General features: G+C 43.0%; 1 protein-coding gene across 1 annotated transcript in view; it reads right to left on the reverse strand.

Annotated features, from left to right (window-relative positions):
• The window catches only part of NIBAN1 (niban apoptosis regulator 1), a 127,407-nt gene that overhangs the window by 33,119 nt on the left and 73,554 nt on the right, over positions 1 to 20,734 (reverse strand). The window lies entirely within an intron of this gene.

A 20,734-nucleotide genomic window follows, 5' to 3' on the forward strand; every position in this document is an offset into this window, starting at 1 on the left:
GGAGTCTTAGAACTTTTAGTAAGTAATCTAGCTAGGTATGTGTTAGATTATGATTTCTTTAAATGGCTGAGAAAAGAATTGTGCTGAATAGAATAACTATTTCTGTCTGTGTATCTTTTTTGTAACTTAAGGTTTTGCCTAGAGGGGTTCTCTATGTTTTTGAATCTAATTACCCTGTAAGATATCTACCATCCTGATTTTACGGGGGGGATTTCTTTATTTCTATTTACTTCTATTTTTATTAAAAGTCTTCTTGTAAGAAAACTGAATGCTTTTTCATTGTTCTCAGATCCAAGGGTTTGGGTCTGTGGTCACCTATGCAAATTGGTGAGGCTTTTTATCCAACATTTCCCAGGAAAGGGGGGGGTGCAAGTGTTGGGAGGATTGTTCATTGTTCTTAAGATCCAAGGGTCTGGGTCTGTAGTCACCTAGGCAAATTGGTGAGGCTTTTTACCAAACCTTGTCCAGGAAGTGGGGTGCAAGGTTTTGGGAAGTATTTTGGGGGGAAAGACACGTCCAAACAGCTCTTCCCCAGTAACCAGTATTAGTTTGGTGGTGGTAGCGGCCAATCCAAGGACAACGGGTAGAATATTTTGTACCTTGAGGAAGTTTTGACCTAAGCTGGTAAAGATAAGCTTAGGAGGTTTTTCATGCAGGTCCCCACATCTGTACTCTAGAGTTCAGAGTGGGGGAGGAACCTTGACAGGTATATAGTAAAAGTAATGGACAGGTCATGGGTTGTGAATTTTTGTTTATTGCCAGTGACCTGTGCATGACTTTTACTAAAAATACCTGTGACTAGAATTTAGCCTTAACCATGATCCCCAGATCCCTTTCTGCAGTACTCCTTCCTATGTAATAATTTCCCCTTTTGTATGTGTGCAACTGATTGTTCCTTCCTAAGGGGAGTACTTTTCATTTGTCCTTATTGAACTTTATCCTATTCAGACTATTTCTCCAGTTTGTCCAGATCATTTTGAAATTTAATCCTATAATCCAAAGCACTTGCAACCCCTCCCCGCATAGTATCATCCGCAAACTTTATAAGTGTACTCTCTATGCCATTATCTAAATCACTGATGAAGATATTGAACAGAACTGGACCCAGAACTGATTCCTACGGGACCCCACTCAATATACCCTTCCAGCTTGACTGTGAACCAGTAATAACTACTCTCTTGGAATGGTTTTCCAACCAGTTATGCACCCACCTGATAGGTAGCTCCACTTAGGTTGTATTTCCCTAGTTTGTTTATGAGACTGTCGTACGAGACAGTATCAAAAGCCCTACTAAAGTCAAGATGTACCACATCTACCGCTTCCCCCATCCTCAAAGCTTGTTATCCTGTCAAAGAAAGCTATTAGGTTGGTTTGACATGGTTTGTTTTTGACAAATCCATGCTGACTGTTACTTATCACCTTATTATCTTCTAGGTGTTTGCAAATTGATTGCTTAATTATTTGCTCTATTATTTTTCCAGGTACTGAATTAAGCTGACTAGTGTGTAATTCCCCAAGTTGTCCTTATTTCCCTTTTTACAGATGGGCACTATGTTAATACTTCCATATTTCACAGTGGTGCTGGGAAGATAAATTCATTAATCACTGTGATGTACTCAGATACTCTGGTGATAAGGGCCATATAAGTATCCAGACAGATACTGCAAATCTGACTAAGGACTTTTCTACACTTGGAAATTAACCAAACTAGCAATTCTAGAATGATTAATATAGTGTCCTCTTATTACAGATTAAGCTATATTCGGGGGGGGAAACCCTTTAATTGCAGAATATGTGTCCACATTGAGGCCTATACTGAAATAATAATTTCAGAATAATTAGTCCATAATAGCTATTTCAGTAAATTTCCAAGTATAGACAAACCCTGATTCTTAGTAGCCATTGCAGATGGAAGTGCTTGCTAATGGTACTTTTCCTTCTATAAACTGAACCTGAAAGCAATTCATTAGCACTTTAGCTGCTACAAAGCTCTTTTTCAAGGGATGGAAAGCCATCTGTAACCAATATGACTCCTCCTATTTCTCCTGCAACGTGCATGTCTCACAAAGCCATTTTTGAGTTCATTCAAAGCATCAGATAGGTGTGTGCAATGAGTCTTATATCTGGTGAACAGAACGAGCTTCCAATGTAAATCCCACTGAGAACTCTGAAGAGAGATTCACAAACTCAACCCTAAATTCATCAAAATAGTACATGGGGGATTAGCCAGAGGACACCCATTAATATTGGGAACTGCATGCCTGAATCCTTTGGTACTCCATTATAAATGTAGGGGTACACATATATTAGTGAAAATACTGACAAACTTTTCTGAGCAACCCGTGGGCCTGACTATCAAAGGTGATAAGCTTCCATCCATAGCTCCCACTGACTTTAGTTGAAAATGGGGATACTAAGTATGTCTAAAAATCAGGTCCCTGTAGGTGTCATAACAATTCAGTTCAAACTGCTTCTATTTATGTGTATATTGTAACGGATTATATGCTCACAGTTTTGGTTCTGTGGCTATTCTTCAGAGGCAAACTGCTCAGACAAGCATTGGTGTTTTGATTTGCTTAGATGCTGGTTTTCTTAAACAGGAATTACAGAAATGCAGTCATCTCTGAAACAAAGCGTGGCTCCTATTTTACACTACCTAATACTACACCAGTTTAGAACAAGTGAATAATTCTATATCCAGTTTAAACTACCGGACAGTGTCTTTCTGAGGGTATGTCTACATTGTGAAGTTGTCAAAAAAAATTTTGCCTTTCATGGGTACATAAAAGGCCCCCCCAAGAAAAACAAAAGTTTTGCCGACACAAGTGGCAGTGTGCATGCGGCTCCTGCCAATAAAGCAAATGCCGCTCGCAAGGCTGGAAGTATTTTGTCGGCAAAAGTGCCGACAAAGTACCAACAAAGAGCGTTTACAAACGCTGACTTTAGCGACAAGACTGTGTCGATACAGCCTTGTCGCTAAAAGCTGCGTGGTGTAGACAAGCCCTGAGTGATTAGTATGAATATAAGGCCATTCCAGGCTAAGTCAGTGCACCAACAAAGCTGCCTTTAACCTGGTTATAAGACAACACAGCAATGCGAGTAGGAGTTTGAAGAATGCCAATGTATTTTTGGCAATTTATCAAATGTAATGGCAACAACTAAGTTCTCAATATAACTATCCGCAGAACTCACTCTTCATTCTGTACTCGTGTGCAGCTGCATGGAAAAACCTATGTTTGGGGAGGTGAATGAAACTCTTAAGGGACTAGAAGTGTTTCCTCAGCTCTTGCCAGGACTTTGATTAAATGTGATAACCAGACAGTCATATATTTCCACCTAGCCAAATATATTAAGCAGTTTCGTCTACTGAGACTAAAAAGTTTTGTGGCTTTGTTTTGGATCTTCATTCATTCTGCAGTGCTGAGCCTCACTGAGACTCATGCCCTTTGGAAGCATCGTTACTTTGCTAAACTGTACAGCTAGTCAAGCATTGTATTCAGGATACTTTGGGATGTGTGAAAGCTGAACAGGTCATTCATCAAAACAAACAGACCATTCCTTTTCTAATACTGTAAATGCTATTGTCCAATATGGAAAAGAAAGACCCCCCCCCCAGGTTGCTCTTCCTTACAACAGAAATTTAATATAATAATAAATAAAAATTATAATTAATAAAGACTTTACACTTCTAGTACTTTTTGCTTGAGGATCTCAAACTGCTTTACAAATGTTAGCTAAATCTCTAAGGAAAGTTTTTTAAAAAAAAGTTAACTGACAGAGAAACAGGCCCAGAGAAGTTAGGTGACATGCCTGAGAATAGGTAGGAGTCCAAAACTCTGCTTCCCATGGGGGTAGTCTGCTTCAGCCCAGTGCATGGATGATAGGCAGGACACAGAACCATTTAAGAGACCATTAAGCTAGGCAAACAGCCTACTATAAAGGAGTCAACAACCTAAGGCCACTACACACAGGTGAGCATGTTTGGGTCCAATCATCAAATAGCAATGGCAAAAGGCAACAGTCCAAGCTGCAGTAGGACACAGGTCATGCAAGGCAGCTACAGACTCAGGACAGTGGTGGAGACAAAACCAAAGAGTAGACGCAGACAGCTGGCACACATGGAGCCAAGGCCACGGGACAGCTAAACATGTGGAGCCAAGGCCAGGACCCGGCGAACATAGAGCTTCTGCCCTCAGTGTGCCTGATGTAAAAGAGTCAGAAGAAACAAGGTATATGAGCAATACAGAGCATCAACAGGACACTGTTGTGATACAAAGGCCCATTAGTGGTTCACTACTCTGTGTCAACAATTCATCAGGCCTGAAATGCTCGTTACATCCACCTCATTATGGTTATAATCTGTATCTTAAAGGGGTCATGTAATATGCTACTGGAAAACTAATAACTCACTGATCATTAATATTCTCGTGTGATGTATGTACATGGTATGTAGTAAGAATTATGGAAATATGCTGGAATTAGGCCTAAAGTGTGTTTAAGCAAGGCATGTCAGGGGAGTTGGTAAACAGGTCTGCCCTAGACAAAGGAATGTGTATTTGCTTCTCTGACCAGTCTGGTCATCAGGCCAAGCCAATGAAGGTCCATTTGTATATTAGGTGAACAAACCTATCAAGCTAAGAAGCAGGGGAGGAGACAGCTTCCAGCAGCGAAGAGAAAATGTATCTGAGCTATAAGGACAAGGAGTTTGAACCTTCGGTGATAAGCAACTGAAAGAATTGATTGTATATATTACTGTTTTATAAAAGTTTGCGTGAGGTGTTTTATGAAAGCCTCTGACACACTGGTGATTAATAGAATAGTGAAATGTATGTATTTGAACTTTATAAGGAATTATGGATACTCATTGATATTAGGCTTTACAGTCTGTGTCTGAACAAAGGGAAAGCAGGACTCTCTCAAAGAGGATTAAACATCACAGCTATTTACCTGTCTCCTGGGTAAATTTAGCATGATGAAATCAAAACAATGGAAGCTCCATTTACACACAGTGGGATGGGAGGCCCACAGAAAGGGAAAAACAGTATGAGGTCATCCTGCCTCTTCAAACAAAGTCAATGAACTTTGCAAGATATAAGCAAAGACAGAAGCCATCTTTGACATCCATCACTACATCCACACAGACAGACACAAGGGAACAGAGCTCTTGCATGCTGAAAAAGATGGGTCCCACAACAAAGGGATGGGACGGGACTGAAGTCTCTGGGAACAGAATATAGGTGAGAAACCGGCTTAGGTGAAGATGTTTCACCTACGAAGACAGGGGAAGCCTGCATCTTGTGTTTCTGTGGAAGGTCCTGACTGAGGGAAAGTCAGCCATGTCTGGGAAGAAGGAAGTTTGGTGAGTGAAACCATCTTGAACAAAGCCTGTACCTTGCTAGATTAAGTTTTAGACTTTTAGATGCATGTTTCCCCTTTTATTTGCTTGTAACCCTTTCTAACTTTATTCCTTTTTCTTGGCATCACTTATTCTATGTTCTATTGTTAATAAATTTGTTTTATTTTTACTATAAACCAATTAAGTGCTGCATTTGAAGGGAAGGGATTACTCACTTTATGCAGTAACTACGGTTCTTCAAGATGTGTATTCCTATGGGTGCTCCACTTCAGATGTGCATGCACATCTTGAGACCTTGACTGGAGATTTGCAGTTAGCTGTGTCCATTTGGCCTGTGTATGTGCCCTATGCCTCCTCTTACTGGACACCAAGGCTATACGGGGTGTATGCATTGATGAGCTGCCAAAATCTTAACAACCAGTTCCCTCCTCACCCCACGAGGGGATTGTGGCCCACCCCCACCGCCAGGACTCCTGCCCCATCCAACGCCCCGCGTTCCTTGACCCCTCCCCTCCCCCGCACCCCCCACTGATCACATCAAAAGTGGTGCCTTAGGCACCGACTCCGTGGGTGCTCCGGGGCTGGAGCACCCACGGGAAAAATATGGTGGGTGCAGAGCATTCACCGACAGCTCCCTGCCCCGTGCCTGGCCCCAGCTCACCTTTGCTCTGCCTCCACCGCTGAACGCGCCACCCTGCTCTGCTTGTCCGCCCCCACTCCCCGAATCAGCTGTTTGCGTGGGAAGCCTGGGAGGGCTGATAAGCAGGCAGCGGTTTCACACTCAGGCCCAGGGAGGCGGAGGCAAACTGGGGCGGGGAGCGATTCCCCTGTGCGCGCAACCCCCCCAGGTTACCTGCTGCAGAGTGGGCAGCCCTCCTTGTGCTCCCCCCCGCCCGCTCACCTCCACTCCGCCTCCCTGGACCTGAGCACAAAGCCGCTGCTTGCTTCTCAGCCCTCCCAGGCTTCCCACGCGAACAGCTGATTTGTGGGAAACTGGGGCAGGGGGGGAAGCAGAGTGGAGCAGCGCATTCGGGGAGGAGATGGAGCAGAGGTGAGCTGGGGCCAGGCGGGGAGCTGCTGGTGGGTACTCTGCACCCACCAAATTCTCCCCGTGGGGGCTCCAGCCCCGGAGCACCCACGAAGTCGGTGCCTAAGGCGCCACTTTTGGCCAGTTGTTAAATTTAGAAGCCCTTTTAGAATGCCGGACAACCGGTTCTAAAAGGGCTTCTAAATTTAACAACCGGTTCCAGCGAACCGGTGTGAACCAGCTCCAGCTCACCACTGGGTGTGTATGGATGAACCGCACTCACCTTCTTCTCTACCCAAATGTTCCCTAGGGAACAGTCCAAAGCAGAGGGGAAGGATGGCAGGTAGTGGTGCACCCATAGGGGGGACACATCTCGAAGAACCTTAGTTGCTGCACAAAGTGAGTAACCCCTTCTTCTTCTTTGAGTTGTGTCCCTATGGGTGCACCACTTCAGGTGACTTCCAAGCAGTATCCCCAGATGGAGGAGGGAGCTTTGGAACAGAGTCCAGAACTGAAGATAGTGCTGCATAACCAAGTGCTGAATTGGATCCGACAGCATGGATCAGGGCGTAATGTTTAGAAAATGTATATATTGAAGCCCATGTAGTGGCCCTGCATATATCTCAGATACTAGCACACTTTTAAGTAACACCATAGATGTTGCCTGTGATCTGGTCAAATGTGCTATCACCCTCTGGAGGGAATGAATGCCTGCAGCATCGTAACAAATAATAATACACCCAGATATCTATCTTGATAGTCTCAGAGCAGAGATCATGAACCTCTTGGATCTATCTGCAAAGGAGATGAACAGCCTAGGTGACTTTCTAAATTGCTTGGCCCCATCTAAGTAGAAAGCAAACACCTTCAAACATCCAGGGTACGGAAACAGAACTCCTACAGCGAAGTATGTGGCTTGGGGGGTTGTGGGGGGGATGGGAAACAGGTAGATTAATGGATTGATTATAGTGGAACTCTAATAAAACCCTAGGTAAGAATTTAGGGTGGGGACATAAAGAGACCTTGTCCTTGTAGATTACCATAAAGTGGGGAGTCTGTCATCAAGGCTCCAGTCTCCCTGAAGCTATGGGCTAACATGATGGTTACTACAAAGGCCATCTTCATAGACACATGGAGCAGAGAACAGGTTGCCGTTGGTTCAAATGGAGGTCTCAAGGTAACTGAGTACCAGATTGAGGTCCCAGATTGGGGTGGGGTATCTAATCTGCAGGTAGAGATTCCCCAAACCTTTAATAAACCTAGATAATACTGGGGGAGCAAATATGAAGAATCCTTGTACTGGAGGATGAAAGGCTGATATTGCAGCCAAATGGACCTTAACTGAACTAACTGAAAACCCCAATTTCGAACAAATAATTCAGGGTGACTGAAAATGGCATCAAATCAGGCAGGAGGCAGCGATGACAACACCAGTGGAAGAATCTCTTCCATTTCTTTAGGTAAGTATTGTGGATTGACTTCTTTCTACTATTCAGTAACACCTAGAATCATAGACCTTAAGGTCAGAAGGGACCATTATGATAGTCTAGTCTGACCTCCTGCACAACGCAGGCCATAGAATCTCACCCACGCACTCCTGTATCAAGCCCCTAACCTATGTCTGAGCTACTGAAGTCCTCAAATTGTGGTTTAAAGACTTCAAGGTGCAGAGAATCCTCCAGCAAATGATCCGTGCCCCACACTGCAGAGGAAGGCGAAAAACACCCAGGGTCTCTGTCAATCTGCCCTGGAGAAAAATTCCTTCCCAACCCCAAATATGGCGATCAGCTGAACCCTGAGCATGTGGGCAAGACTCACCAGCCAGACACCCAGGAAAGAATTCTCTGTAGTAACTCAGATCCCACCCCATTTAACATCCCATCACAGGCCATTGGGCATATTTACCGCTAATAGTCAAAGATCAATTAATTGCCAGAATTAGGCTATCCCATCATACCATCCCCTCCATAAATTTATCAAGCTTAGTCTTGAAGCCAGATATGTCTTTTGCCCCAACTTCTGTAGAACAGGAGGATTCTGACCCTGTGAACCATGAAGAAACCCTTAGGTAGATAACCACTAGGTTGGGATGAAGCACACGACAGGAGATGGGGAATGATAGGGAGCTTGAGCTATGGTTGGATACATAGGTGAAGCAGGTAAGGGTACAAGGCTTGTCTCAGCCAGACTGGCACTATAAGGATAACTTTGGCCCCATCCTGTCTGATCTTGTTCATCACCCTGAGTATCAGAGGAACTGGAGGAAAGAAATCTACCAAGGAATGGCAGCGCAGACCCCCTTTTGGAGGGAAAAGAGGGCATTTCCTGTTCCTGGAAGTGGAAAAGAGCTTCACCTATGGCAGTCCCAATCTTTGGAATATACTGTGGAGAATTTGAGTGTCTAGCTCCTATTCATAGCCTTGTGAGAAGTGCCTGCTGAGGACATCGGCTGTGGTGTTCTGAATGCCTGGGAGGTAAGCTGAAATTTGGATCTGATGAACTATGCACCAGTTCCATAGTTTCATGACTTTGGCACACAGGGAGGGGAATCTTGCTTCTCCCTGCTTGATGATATAGAACATGCAGGATAGATTATCCATCATGACCCTGATTGATTTGACCCAAATGAGAGGTAGTAATGAAGGCAAGTGCTCCTGACAGCCCTGAGCTCCAACAGATTGATGCAGAGACTAGTTTCCTGAGTTGTACATCTACCCTGAATCATGAGGGCACTGCGGTGGGCTCCCCATACCCCAGAGATCAGGGTCTCAGTATCGAGAGACGCTTCTTACCCATAAGAAGAAAGGACTCCATTTCATCCATTATCGAGAGGTCCTTTGTATATCTACATTCTTATGGTACCAAGAAGGGGATTGGCACTGACACAGAAGCTGAGGACATGGTTGCAGAAGCCAACAGTATCATTGATGTCTGGCTCCATTGCTTGCTTGGTGCCAAGGGTGCTGAAGGCATAGGTACCAATGGCTGGGCTGAATGCACAGGTACCGACAGCAGGGCTGAGCTCAAACCCGCCAGTCCCAAATGCCTGTGCTCGACCTTTTTGCTGACAGAGGGTACTTCAAGCTCCAGGACTTTGCGCCCCGACCGGTACTGGCAGAGGAGTCCTCCAACTCAATGGTAACGAGTTGAGAGGTTGAGGCTTTGGAGACTGTAAATCTCAACAGTGACGGACTTATTTGGAGCTGGCTCCTTAAGGTGAGAGTCCATACGTCTCTTTTTGGAAGCCTTTCCTAAAGCATCCAAAGTCTTCCTTTACTTAGGGGAAGACTGCACTGAGGTAGATGTACAGGGAGTGGGGCAGAGGGGGGGCCTTGGTCACTGACTCAGAAGTTGACCAAAGCATTTCATCTTCAGCAGTCTGAGTTTAATCTCTCTATTCTTCCTTGCCCTGGTCTTGACGGCCAGGCAGAAACTGCACTTCTGGGAGATGTGGGACTCCCCCAGGCAATGGACCCACTTAGAGTGGCCATGCTCACAGGTATAGCCTCTTGGCAGGGGAGGCAGCATTTGAAGCTAGCTAGCTATCTTAACCACTGTAGAAAAATAGAAAAGCCCTGGCATGTTCAAGGCAGACATGCTAGGGCTCCATCTCAGGCAGAGGCAGTTGAGAAGGAATTAAGGGAGCTTCTCTTGTTCAGCCATATAGAGCCTTGATGTCCATCACAAGGAGGCACAGGGTGCATGCACAGGCCAAACAGACACTAATTGAAAATCTCTGATCAGTGTCTCAAAAGGCACATGTGCACCTGAAGTGGAGCACCATAGACATACTACTAAAAGAAGTAACTCAGGTTGTGACCTACATGCTAGTATGCTGGCTGGGAGCATCAGCAGCAAAGCATTGTAACTTGGCACGCAGGGTTGCTGGGCAAGTGGTGACACAACACATTACTGGTCTGGATTGCACCCCCAGGCCCTGACAACCATCCAACGGAATAAAGGCAGCAACAGGGTTGAAGCAAGTCCCCCATCACCTGCAAAAACACAAAGAAAAGGTGGGAGACTGGTTCAAGGACCAACACTTGACAGACTGTGAGGCCTAACAGGCTGCAACGGGCTTATGGTAAAGACCATGTCCCTACACTGAGCTATGTACAAGTAACCTCTGGCCCCAGCAAGTCAGCAAATGCTTGCACAAAAGACACAACAACAATTGTTATAAGGAAAGATGTAGCAACCTGTATGGAACTTGGCAGGAGCAGCACAATATGCAGGAGGGAAGAGTTTGAAGGAAGTACCAGAAAGCCATGTTTGCACATGGTTTCAACACTAGTTGCAGTTGCAGCATCTCTGTAAATATTTCTCTTCATAAAGAGTTTAGTTTTAGAAACACTGAGTTCTCTCGCTCTCATGCTATTACCCAGCATATAGTACATGAAATAGTAATGAAGCAGAGTGGTTTGGATACATGAAGCATCAATAATACAATGCTGATGTTTTTCTAATGGCAATACACTATCACATTATTCATAGATCATGTGGTAAAAGACCACTAACCACTAACAGAAACTAGATGAGGTCACTTCCAAACAGGATACAGCCCTGCAATAACATATAACATGCTGTATTTATAGCAAATGAAGCCTTGTAATGCAAGTTCCTGCAGAGAACAACAAAGCACGCATTTATTGGACTTCACTATCCTAGAGAGATGCCAAGTTACTCCCAGCACTTGGGAGCACTGCCTTTGTGTTTCAGAGTAAAAACACTAATATGTTATATACCTATAGAATAAAGTCTTACATTTACACAATGCCTTTCATCCCAAAGGATCTCAAAATGTTTTTACTACCTAGTTGCCATATTCCAGTTACAGACATGCACATGGCTCCCACTGAAAGTTATGAATTTTTAGCCTGGATATAGCCAGACATATACACAGGGGAATAATTTCACCAGCCATTGAAATACGGCCACCTCTCAGGTAGAATATGGCAGTTTTTTTGGCAGTGCACCATACCTCGTAATAGTTTGAAGACAGAAGAAATAAATTCCAACATATTAGGGTCAAGTAGGCAGAATGTAATCACAATGTGAGTTTTATGCACGTTAATAGTCTTGAGTCTTGACCTTTCAGAAGGAGTACACCTCCCACTTAACCAGGAAAGTCAGAGGGAAAGCAAAAACAAATCCTAATGTACTTTGAACTAATTGATGTTGCAGAGCAACAAAAACAGGAAGCATTAAATCAGTCTTATTCTTGGTCTTTATCCACACACAGAATCCTAGATTGTGGCTTTAAACACACTATGGGCTTTTTAAAATTTCCTTACTAATGTCTTCTGGATCATTTCACTTAACAGAAGCAACATGAAAATTCCGCTCTTCAGCTGTTCTTGCCAGGAAACATTGCCTTGTTTGCAGCATAAGGACTCCAAAATACTTTCCAAAGTCATTCTGGACACTTAACTATTTTGCATTATACATGGGTGATCATGTGTTGTACATAAGAAGCTTTTGAGAAGGATGGAGCGTGCTCTTGGAGGAAAGGGGTAGGAAAGGGATGAAAGTCTGAGATGTGCAGAAAGCAGTAGGGAAAGAGAAGAAAATGTTTGGGGAAAGTCAGCATTTCTCCTGACCTAGCCCACTTATCATACAACACAGCCTTTAAATATCTCCTGTTTACAACCCTGACTGAAGTGACAGTTTAAATCATTATCTTGTATTATGTCCCAGGAGATGCTGAGGCATATTATAGGAATTAAAAACATGTAACTTAAGACAAACAGAAATAAATGAGGAAAAACACCTGCCAGCCTGAGTAATTACTCAGAGGAAAAACAGATCGAATATATGGGAACTGTAGAGGTTTGTAATGGAAAAAATCTGAGATCATCTTATCTCCCCTCCCCCTGCTCCCAAATTTTGGCCAGTACATGAACATTCCCTACACAGCAGTCAGAGTACATTCAGCTCCACTGCACTTTAATCTTATCAAATCATATTTCTTTATATCTTGTCAAGTAGGGTCAAATGCTAGACACTGGTATGTGTTTTTGAAAGTCATTGGGTTTCCTGTGTCATGATGATGATGATCAAGATGAGCTGTATCATGTCTGCTATGGGAATATTAAATCTTGAAGGGTCTGCCCTAACTTTTGAGTCTCTCAGAATTACACTAACAGCTTTTTTCCCCCCTCAGTCAGACTTCTTTAGATACCAGCACTGAGTGTACAGGTTTTTTTTCCATTTTTAATAACATGAAGTGCACCACAATAGCAAGTGATTTCTCACAGAACAGGAGAAGGTCCAGCAATGGACTAGTAAAATAGTGGTTTTAACGGAAGAGCAGCCTCTTTCAAAACTGCAAGGAAAAGGTGCAACTGTGATAGAGATCTAAGTTCCGTGTAGCCTTGGAACGATTTGCTTTTAATTAGTAAATGGTGGTTATCAACTTCTTCCTCCATCCACAATCCAAAATGTACACTGGGAAAGTTAAAACCACATAACATCATATTAGTAGTCAAATAGTTCTCCTTTCTGCTGTCAGTTGTGTCAGGCCAATCAATGACAAATGAGTATTAGGTCTCAAGGTTTCTCCCCTACTCTGAACGCTAGGGTACAGATGTGGGGACCTGCATGAAAACCTCCTAAGCTTATCTTTACCAGCTTAGGTCAAAAACTTCCCCAAGGTACAAAATATTCCACCCTTTGTCCTTGGATTGGCCGCTACCACCACCAAACAAATACTGGTTACTGGGGAAGAGCTGTTTGCAAACGTCTTTCCCCCCGAAATACTTCCCAAAACCTTGCACACCACTTCCTGGACAAGGTTTGGTAAAAAGCCTCACCAATTTGCCTAGGTGACTACAGACCCAGACCCTTGGATCTTAAGAACAGTGAACAATCCTCCCAACACTTGCACCCCCCCCTTTCCTGAGAAATGTTGGATAAAAAGCCTCACCAATTTGCATAGGTGACCACAGACCCAAACCCTTGGATCTGAGAACAATGAAAAAGCATTCAGTTTTCTTACAAGAAGACTTTTAAAAATAGGAGTAAATAGAAGTAAAGAAATCCCCTCTGTAAAATCAGGATGGTAGATACCTTACAGGGTAATTAGATTCAAAAACATAGAGAATCCCTCTAGGCAAAACCTTAAGTTACAAAAAAGATACACAGACAGAAATAGTTATTCTATTCAGCACAATTCTTTTCTCAGCCATTTAAAGAAATCATAATCTAACGCATACCTAGCTAGATTACTTACTAAAAGTTCTGAGACTCCATTCCTGTTCTATCCCCGACAAAAGCAGCATATAGACAGACAGAGACCCTTTGTTTCTCTCCCTCCTCCCAGCTTTTGAAAGTATCTTGTCTCCTCATTGGTCATTTTGGTCAGGTGCCAGCGAGGTTACCTTTAGCTTCTTAACCCTTTACAGGTGAGAGGAGTTTTCCTCTGGCCAGGAGGGATTTTAAAGGGGTTTACCCTTCCCTTTATATTTATGATAGGATACAAGACAGACAAAGTGGGTGAAGAAGTATTCTTTTAATGAACTAACTTCTGTTGGTGAGAGACAAGTGTTTGAGCTTACACAGAGCTCTTCTTCAGGCTAGCTGAAGAAGAGCTCTGTGTAAGCTCAAAAGCAAGAGCTCTGTGCACACGAAACCGTGCCTCTCTCACCAACAGAAGTTGGTCCAATAAAAAATATTGTCTCACCTATTTTGACTTTTTAATGCCTGGGAGCAACATGGCTACACCACCACCGCATATTAGGACACAAGTTTATTAACCAATACTATCATTTTGTTTCTGAATCAGTTATTTATCACAAATTCTCAAGTGGGCGATTTTGCAAGTCTTGAGTGAAGCTATACATTCACTAAAATTAGAACTGTTTTACTCCTGCATTCAGTGTAACGTTAACATTCTCCAACCTCAACTAGGTCAAGGAGTGAGAGTCCCCAGGTCAATCCTGATCCCGAATCTCTCACATGACTACTATCTTTTGCCCAGCTCATTTGTACTTTTGAAACAAAAACAAAAAACTCTATGTGAATTAAATCTAGAAAAAAATAGTGTTTCATTTCAATGTTGCTTAAAGAAAAAAATAAATGCAGTGATCCTGGGAAAATATTCTGAGTGCCATATAAAATAAGGAATGAAAATAATGAAGTAGACATAATTGTGTAATATTGCAACCAGAATATAATGTTTCTTCTCCAGTGCATTTTGACTATACCTTCCCTGAAACGACGATACTGACTTTTATGCCTTCTTAGTGAGGAACAAAGCCTCTAAGGTTAAATTTGATCTGATTCACCAAATCTCAAAAGAGGGAAGAGGCCAAGAATTACTGTCTTAATTTCTCAAGACTCACCATTATGCCATTTTACTCTGTCCCCCTAATATTACTCTGATAAATTTGTTGGCTTTGAAAAAGCCTCCTTTGTAAAGTATGTTTTGTGGTTGACCTGTGTGTCATATTTCGTTAACTCCTTTAGAAATCCTCTTTCATAGTATACAAAGCCATTTGTTTCACTTGAGAATATTTTGAAGGTGAAATTAATCCTGATACATTATTCGTTTAGCACCTGATCCAGTGCCCACTGAAGTCAACACAAAGACTCCCATTAATTTCAGTGGGCTTCAATTAAGCCCTTAGGCCCAGATTTTTAAAAGTATTTAGGTGTTGCAGCATTCATCACTGCAACACTTAACTGATTTAAAGTCTAGGTTTCGTTTGTGAAATGTCAACTGCCAAAGGGGGTGGAAAAGAGAGGTGGAGCGTGGCAGGACCTGGGGAGAGGAGGTAGAGAAGGGGACAGGGCCTAGGGGAAGAAGCAGAGCAGAGGTGTGGCCTTGGGGGAAAAAGGTGAAGCATAGGGCAGGACCTCCAGGGTCCAATTACCAGCCATTAGAAAGGTGGCAACCTTACCCAAGAAGCCACTGCATTCCTTAGTTATTAAACTGTTGGTGGAACAAGGAAAGATATGGTGGTAGAGGGAGTTTTTTGCATGTTTGTGGCATTGTACCAATATAATTTAAAGTCAGCCTACCACCTCTTTCAAACTACTGGTGAGCAGAGGTAAAAGTAAGCCGGTACGCCCTGGTACAGCGTACCGGCAAGAGCAGGTGCACCGTACCGGGACTGGCTTTCCCAGACAGCAATTTAAAGCCCTGGGGTAGCGGCAGCGGGGCTCTGGTGGGGAGTTAAAGGGCCCCGGAGCGCCAGCCGCCACTACCCCCACTACCCCTGTCCCCCGCCTGCAGAGGCCTTGGGCCAGCCCCCTCCACTCCCCCCTGTGGAGGCCTGGGGCCCCACACAGCCCCCCCGGGGGGGGCTGCATAGGGCACCAAAATAGCTAGGGACGGCCCTGTTTACCTTGACCACTCTCCCACACCAACTGGTGCTACAGAGATTTATTCTGCACCGGTGAAGCCAATCAGACATTTGTCACTTTTGCCAGAGACTTCAATTAGCAGTGGGGAAAAGGAACTAGAAAGAGTATGACACAGACTTTGAAATATACTGGTTCCAAAAAACAACTAAAAAAAGAGAAGTGAAAGCAAGTATAGCTTAACATCAAGTTGCATTTGATTTGCCCTCACAATAAAACCTGATGTATCCAGAAAGCTGACAAAGTAGATCTGTGTTATAAAGATCTAGTTGGGCAACTCCCATTTTGATCCCTACCGCTGAGTGATTACTACACTCATATTTCTCAAACAGTTTTGAATTTGCCAAAGGAGACTGCTTCAAAAAAGCAAAGCATACAGCAAGTTCTGAAGTGGGGGTTTTATTTGGTACTATGGCTGGTTCTGACTGGTTCAGTCACTCCCAACATTTTTAAATATTCTTTAACTGCAGCTGAATTGGACTCAGAAAAGGTGCAAAAGTTGTAACCAAACCACTGATAACGAAGAAAATCAGATTACTTCAAATCTGAGTGCTTGTCTACACTTACAATGCTGTACCACTGCAGCTGTGCTGCTGTAGTGCTTCAGTGAAAATGTTACCTATGCCGATGGGAGAAGTTCTCCCATTGGTTTAAGTACTCCATGTCCCCAAGAGGCTGTAGCTAGGTTGATGGGAGAATTCTCCAGCCAGCCTAGTGCTGTCTACATCAGGGGTTAGGTCAGTTTAACTGTGTTGCTCACGGGCATGGATTTTCCACAGCCCTGAGCGACCTAGTTATACTAACCAAATTTCCTAGTGAACACCAGGCTTGATCCACATCACCTGAAAGCCTCATGGATCAGCATAAATGAAGGGCAAACACACCAGCACCAATAGGAATTGGTTTTTGGAAGAGAAAACATGATCTATTGAGCTGATTCATATCTAGAAACAGTGATCAGTAAATCCCACTGTAATTATTCCTTGGATTCTATGAATTCTGACCAAAAAAATTAAACAAAGCTGAAACAGTTAAAACAGTTTAGAAAAGGAAATCCAGCAGCACTCCCTTGTCAAGACGACATGCTGACTCACTGAAGCTCCACACTCTACAAGAAACAGTGTGCATGAAGGAATTAACTTTGTGTCTTGGAAGAAAACAAATATTTCAGAAAGCAAACTACAGAATTTTCACCTATAAAACAGCATTATAAACTCATTTTAGAATTCCCAATGGCATTTTGCAGGAAAATAGCATGGCAATTTCAGATAACACATTGCATCTAGATACCTGGTGCCATTTTCTAACAGCTCTCCTGGCAAAAGTTAAAGCTACCTAGCACTTTTTGAGAAGATTTGGGGAGAATGGTGCCTTGACTAATGCTCCTTATCTTAGTAAAAGACATTCTGATGTCCAGTACTTTAAGTGAGTCATTGTTAAGGCTGTGATTTAGTCACAGAGGTCATGGAAGTCACGGATTCCGTGACTTCCAAAGAAGAGAGAAAGCATATAAACCAATATTCTTCCCACAAATAACTGTTAGGAATGTTTTCTCGAAGGGAAGAGTTAAGGTTCTTTGGGTGCTGGTCAGTGCAACATTTTCTGTTAATGATGTGTTCACAAGGAACTGCATGTAAGATTATAAGAATTATGTAACATTAGCTTACAATTTACTTAGTTTTTAATGTTTGGGCTCTTCTACTGGAATAATGATATGTTTTATTCTGATTTGCTTTTAGCAAATACGTTTCTTGAGTGGGAATAAACCAGATGTAAGGTGCCTTGGTAAAAATGCCTTGGTGTTCATTAAAAATCTTGTATCAGATAAAAGCCTGACCTCAGGAAAGAGGAGAGAGGCAAGCAAGAAATCATGGATCAGGCACATATATCAGCAACAGCTGAAATGTGAGAAATATAATAAAACACTGAATCACACACATTAAGATGGAAAAGACCTATTGGGTAACCTACTCCCATCATCTGCCAGTGCAGGATTGTCCCCTAAAGCACGTGGTGAACTTAAGTTAAGAATGGAGGCTGCCAAAAGCCCTGTCAAGTCTGTTAATACTTGTGCAATAAGAAGGAAAACAAAATCCAAAAACTTACAAAGATCCAAGTCACAGACGACTTACACAGTGCCAGGAAAACATGATTCTATCCCTATTGTGAATTCTGTAACTCGCTGTAGAACCAAAGTATTGCTTTTTAGTTTGGAGCACTTTTGTATTGTATGATCACAGCTAAAAGAGCAGACTAATCAGAATTATAAACCACAAGGGGAAACTTTCCTTTTAAGAATGCTGTGGGAAATTGGCTTCAGATGGCAGCTATACATGGAATATTTGTTGAAGCTTTATAGTTTCAAGACACTTGAAAGTGCTAAGAGCATACGTGTTCCTCTGAAACAGAGGCCTTTCACATATATAAAACTGGCCCTAATTTGGTAAATCTTTATGCTTCCTGTGACTGAGGTTGTCTCTACTTTAGGCTTTTAGCCACTAATATATCTACACCTGTGTAGAGAAGTGCAGCTTATCCAGATCTGTACAAGGTAACCAAAGAATAGAGAAAAATCTCTTGCTTGTGTCTTACTAAATCTGGTACTAGCTTGCAAATGAGCAAGGAAGGAAGAGAAAGGAGGTACGAGGGATCATAGGCCTTGAACCCTAGATCCCCAGGCAATGTTCACACTGGGGCTGCCACTCAGCAGCTCACCTGAACCAGTAGAAAAGGGGGCTACCAAAGCTCTAGCTCACAAAGGGCCCCAGCCATGAAGCTCCTGAGTTGGGGAGAAATCCAGCCCCACGGATTGGCTGAGATGCACTACTTAAACCTGAAAGAGGCACAGGAAGTTGTCTGAGCAACTAGGTGAATCCCTGACTAGCTGGTGCTATGGACCCTGCTTATTTGCCTGACTCCTCAACCCTGACTCCCAGCCTGTTCCTGTCCATTCCTGCCCTCCTCATCCCAGACCTGGTCTGTTCCCGGTTCCTGCTTTCCTGCCTTGCTCCAGGTCCCTGCTCCTATAACCTACCCTGGATGCTGACTTCAGCTCTGACCCCTGGCTTGGTACCTGACTGTGTCTCCATCTCTGACCCTTGAGTTGGCACCTCGGTCTGACCCCAGCTTAGGTTCCATGCTCCTGACTCTGACCATTAGGCCTGACCACCCACACCTGGTCCCTAGAGGAAGGCTGCAGAACCCTGAGAGAATCCATGACATCTATTTACTGGTGAGGCATGTAGCCCCCTGGTGTTCATGGGTTTATGTGACTGCAAAGGTAGCATCTGCCTATGACCACCATTGAGTTCATGGGTGCAAACAGTTGCGTATCTTAAAAAAATCAGTTAAACACGTTGCAATATACATCTCAGTAAGTGAGAAGTGGGACTGAGCCTTGAATGAAGACAGGAATGAAGCTGTCTTTTGCTGTTAAATGAACATTTTTGTCCCTTGGTCATTTCTTTAGATACTAACGGTCAAAACTCATTTGGAGAGGGAATGACAGCCTCTGCTCTGGAGGTTGGAAAGTTTTCTCATGAGAAAATATCTGCAGTATTGTGCACTAATGGCCCCCCAAAAAACCCAGTGCGTAATTGTTCCTGTAAGCTGCAGTATTTTGGATCATTAACATGCAATACCCTAATATTTTCAGAAGGGTTCCTGCAGAAAAAATAAATCAATAATATTGTACCTTCAGCCAATGTTTATGCAGTGGAAACTTCACATACATTCACCACTAGAATTTAGACTTTTACCAACCATTACCAAACAGTGGTAGCTGAGATACTGCCGCTATTTCTCATCTTAAATATATAGAAATACTGAGGTCTTCAATAGCACTACATGGAAGCTGTTAAATGCTGAAATTTTTCAATAGTGACTATACCAGGGGTAGGCAACCTATGGCACGCGTGCCAAAGGCAGCATGTGAGCTGATTCAGTGGCACTCACACTGCCCGGATCCTGCCACTGGTCCGGGGGCTCTGCATTTTAATTTAATTTTAAATGAAGTTTCTTAAACATTCTAAAAACCTTATTTACTTTACGTACAACAATAGTTTCGTTATGTATTATAGACTTACAGAAAGAGACCTTCTAAAAACGTTAAAATGTATTACTGGTACTCAAAACCTTAAACTAGAGTGAATAAATGAAGACTCGGCACACCACTTCTGAAAGGTTGCCGACCCCTGGACAATACTGAAACCTCTTAATATTGCCCTATGAAAACCATTAGCAGCTCTAAGAACTCCTTATGAAACTGATGAGGTCAGGACTTCTTCATCTTTTCAGCAAGCCTTTAAGAAGTATCCTCAACTGACACCTCACTGTAAACCAGCCAACATTTTACTTTTGTTGTAATTGCAAAGCAAGCACAACTTTCAAGAGAGAACTTTCAGGCATGATGCAATAAAGGCCCTATAGACAAATGTGGACCCTATTTTCTCTTCAGTGGCTGCCTATTTTAAGAGAGCAGTTGCTACGTTTTAAGGTAATCCAGTTTAGTTTTTGGACAGTGAGGGATCTGCCTATATTTGATCATTATTCATTAAGTCTTGCTCTGACCATTATCTGTGCTTTGGCCCCAGCCATCTTCCCGGGGTTTTATCTTTACAACCTAGAACAACAAGTAAACAAGCATTTGATATAGTAATCCTTTGGATGTGGCACTCACTCCCTTTGGATACCCACCTCAGTACAGCTATCTCGAAGATTTTAAATCATTTCTTTTTTGCAGGTATTGATTCTGCTCCCACTGAAGTCAATGTAAAAAAATACTCCCACCAATTATACTCATAGTGAACTCATAGTTTTAAAAAAGCCTTTTAGTCCCAAGTATTGAGAAAAATCAGAGAGTGAATGCACCACTCAGGTTCTACCGGGAGGTCTTAATTGGTGCATAGCCCTTGCACTGCCATCAGCGGAAGGGTGAGCTTCCCCCAAAGAAAACAAATTCTAACCATCATTGATGCACCATAATTATC

The sequence above is a fragment of the Lepidochelys kempii genome, chromosome 8 (assembly GCF_965140265.1).
Source record: "Lepidochelys kempii isolate rLepKem1 chromosome 8, rLepKem1.hap2, whole genome shotgun sequence".
In the NCBI taxonomy this organism is placed as follows: Eukaryota; Metazoa; Chordata; order Testudines; family Cheloniidae; genus Lepidochelys; species Lepidochelys kempii.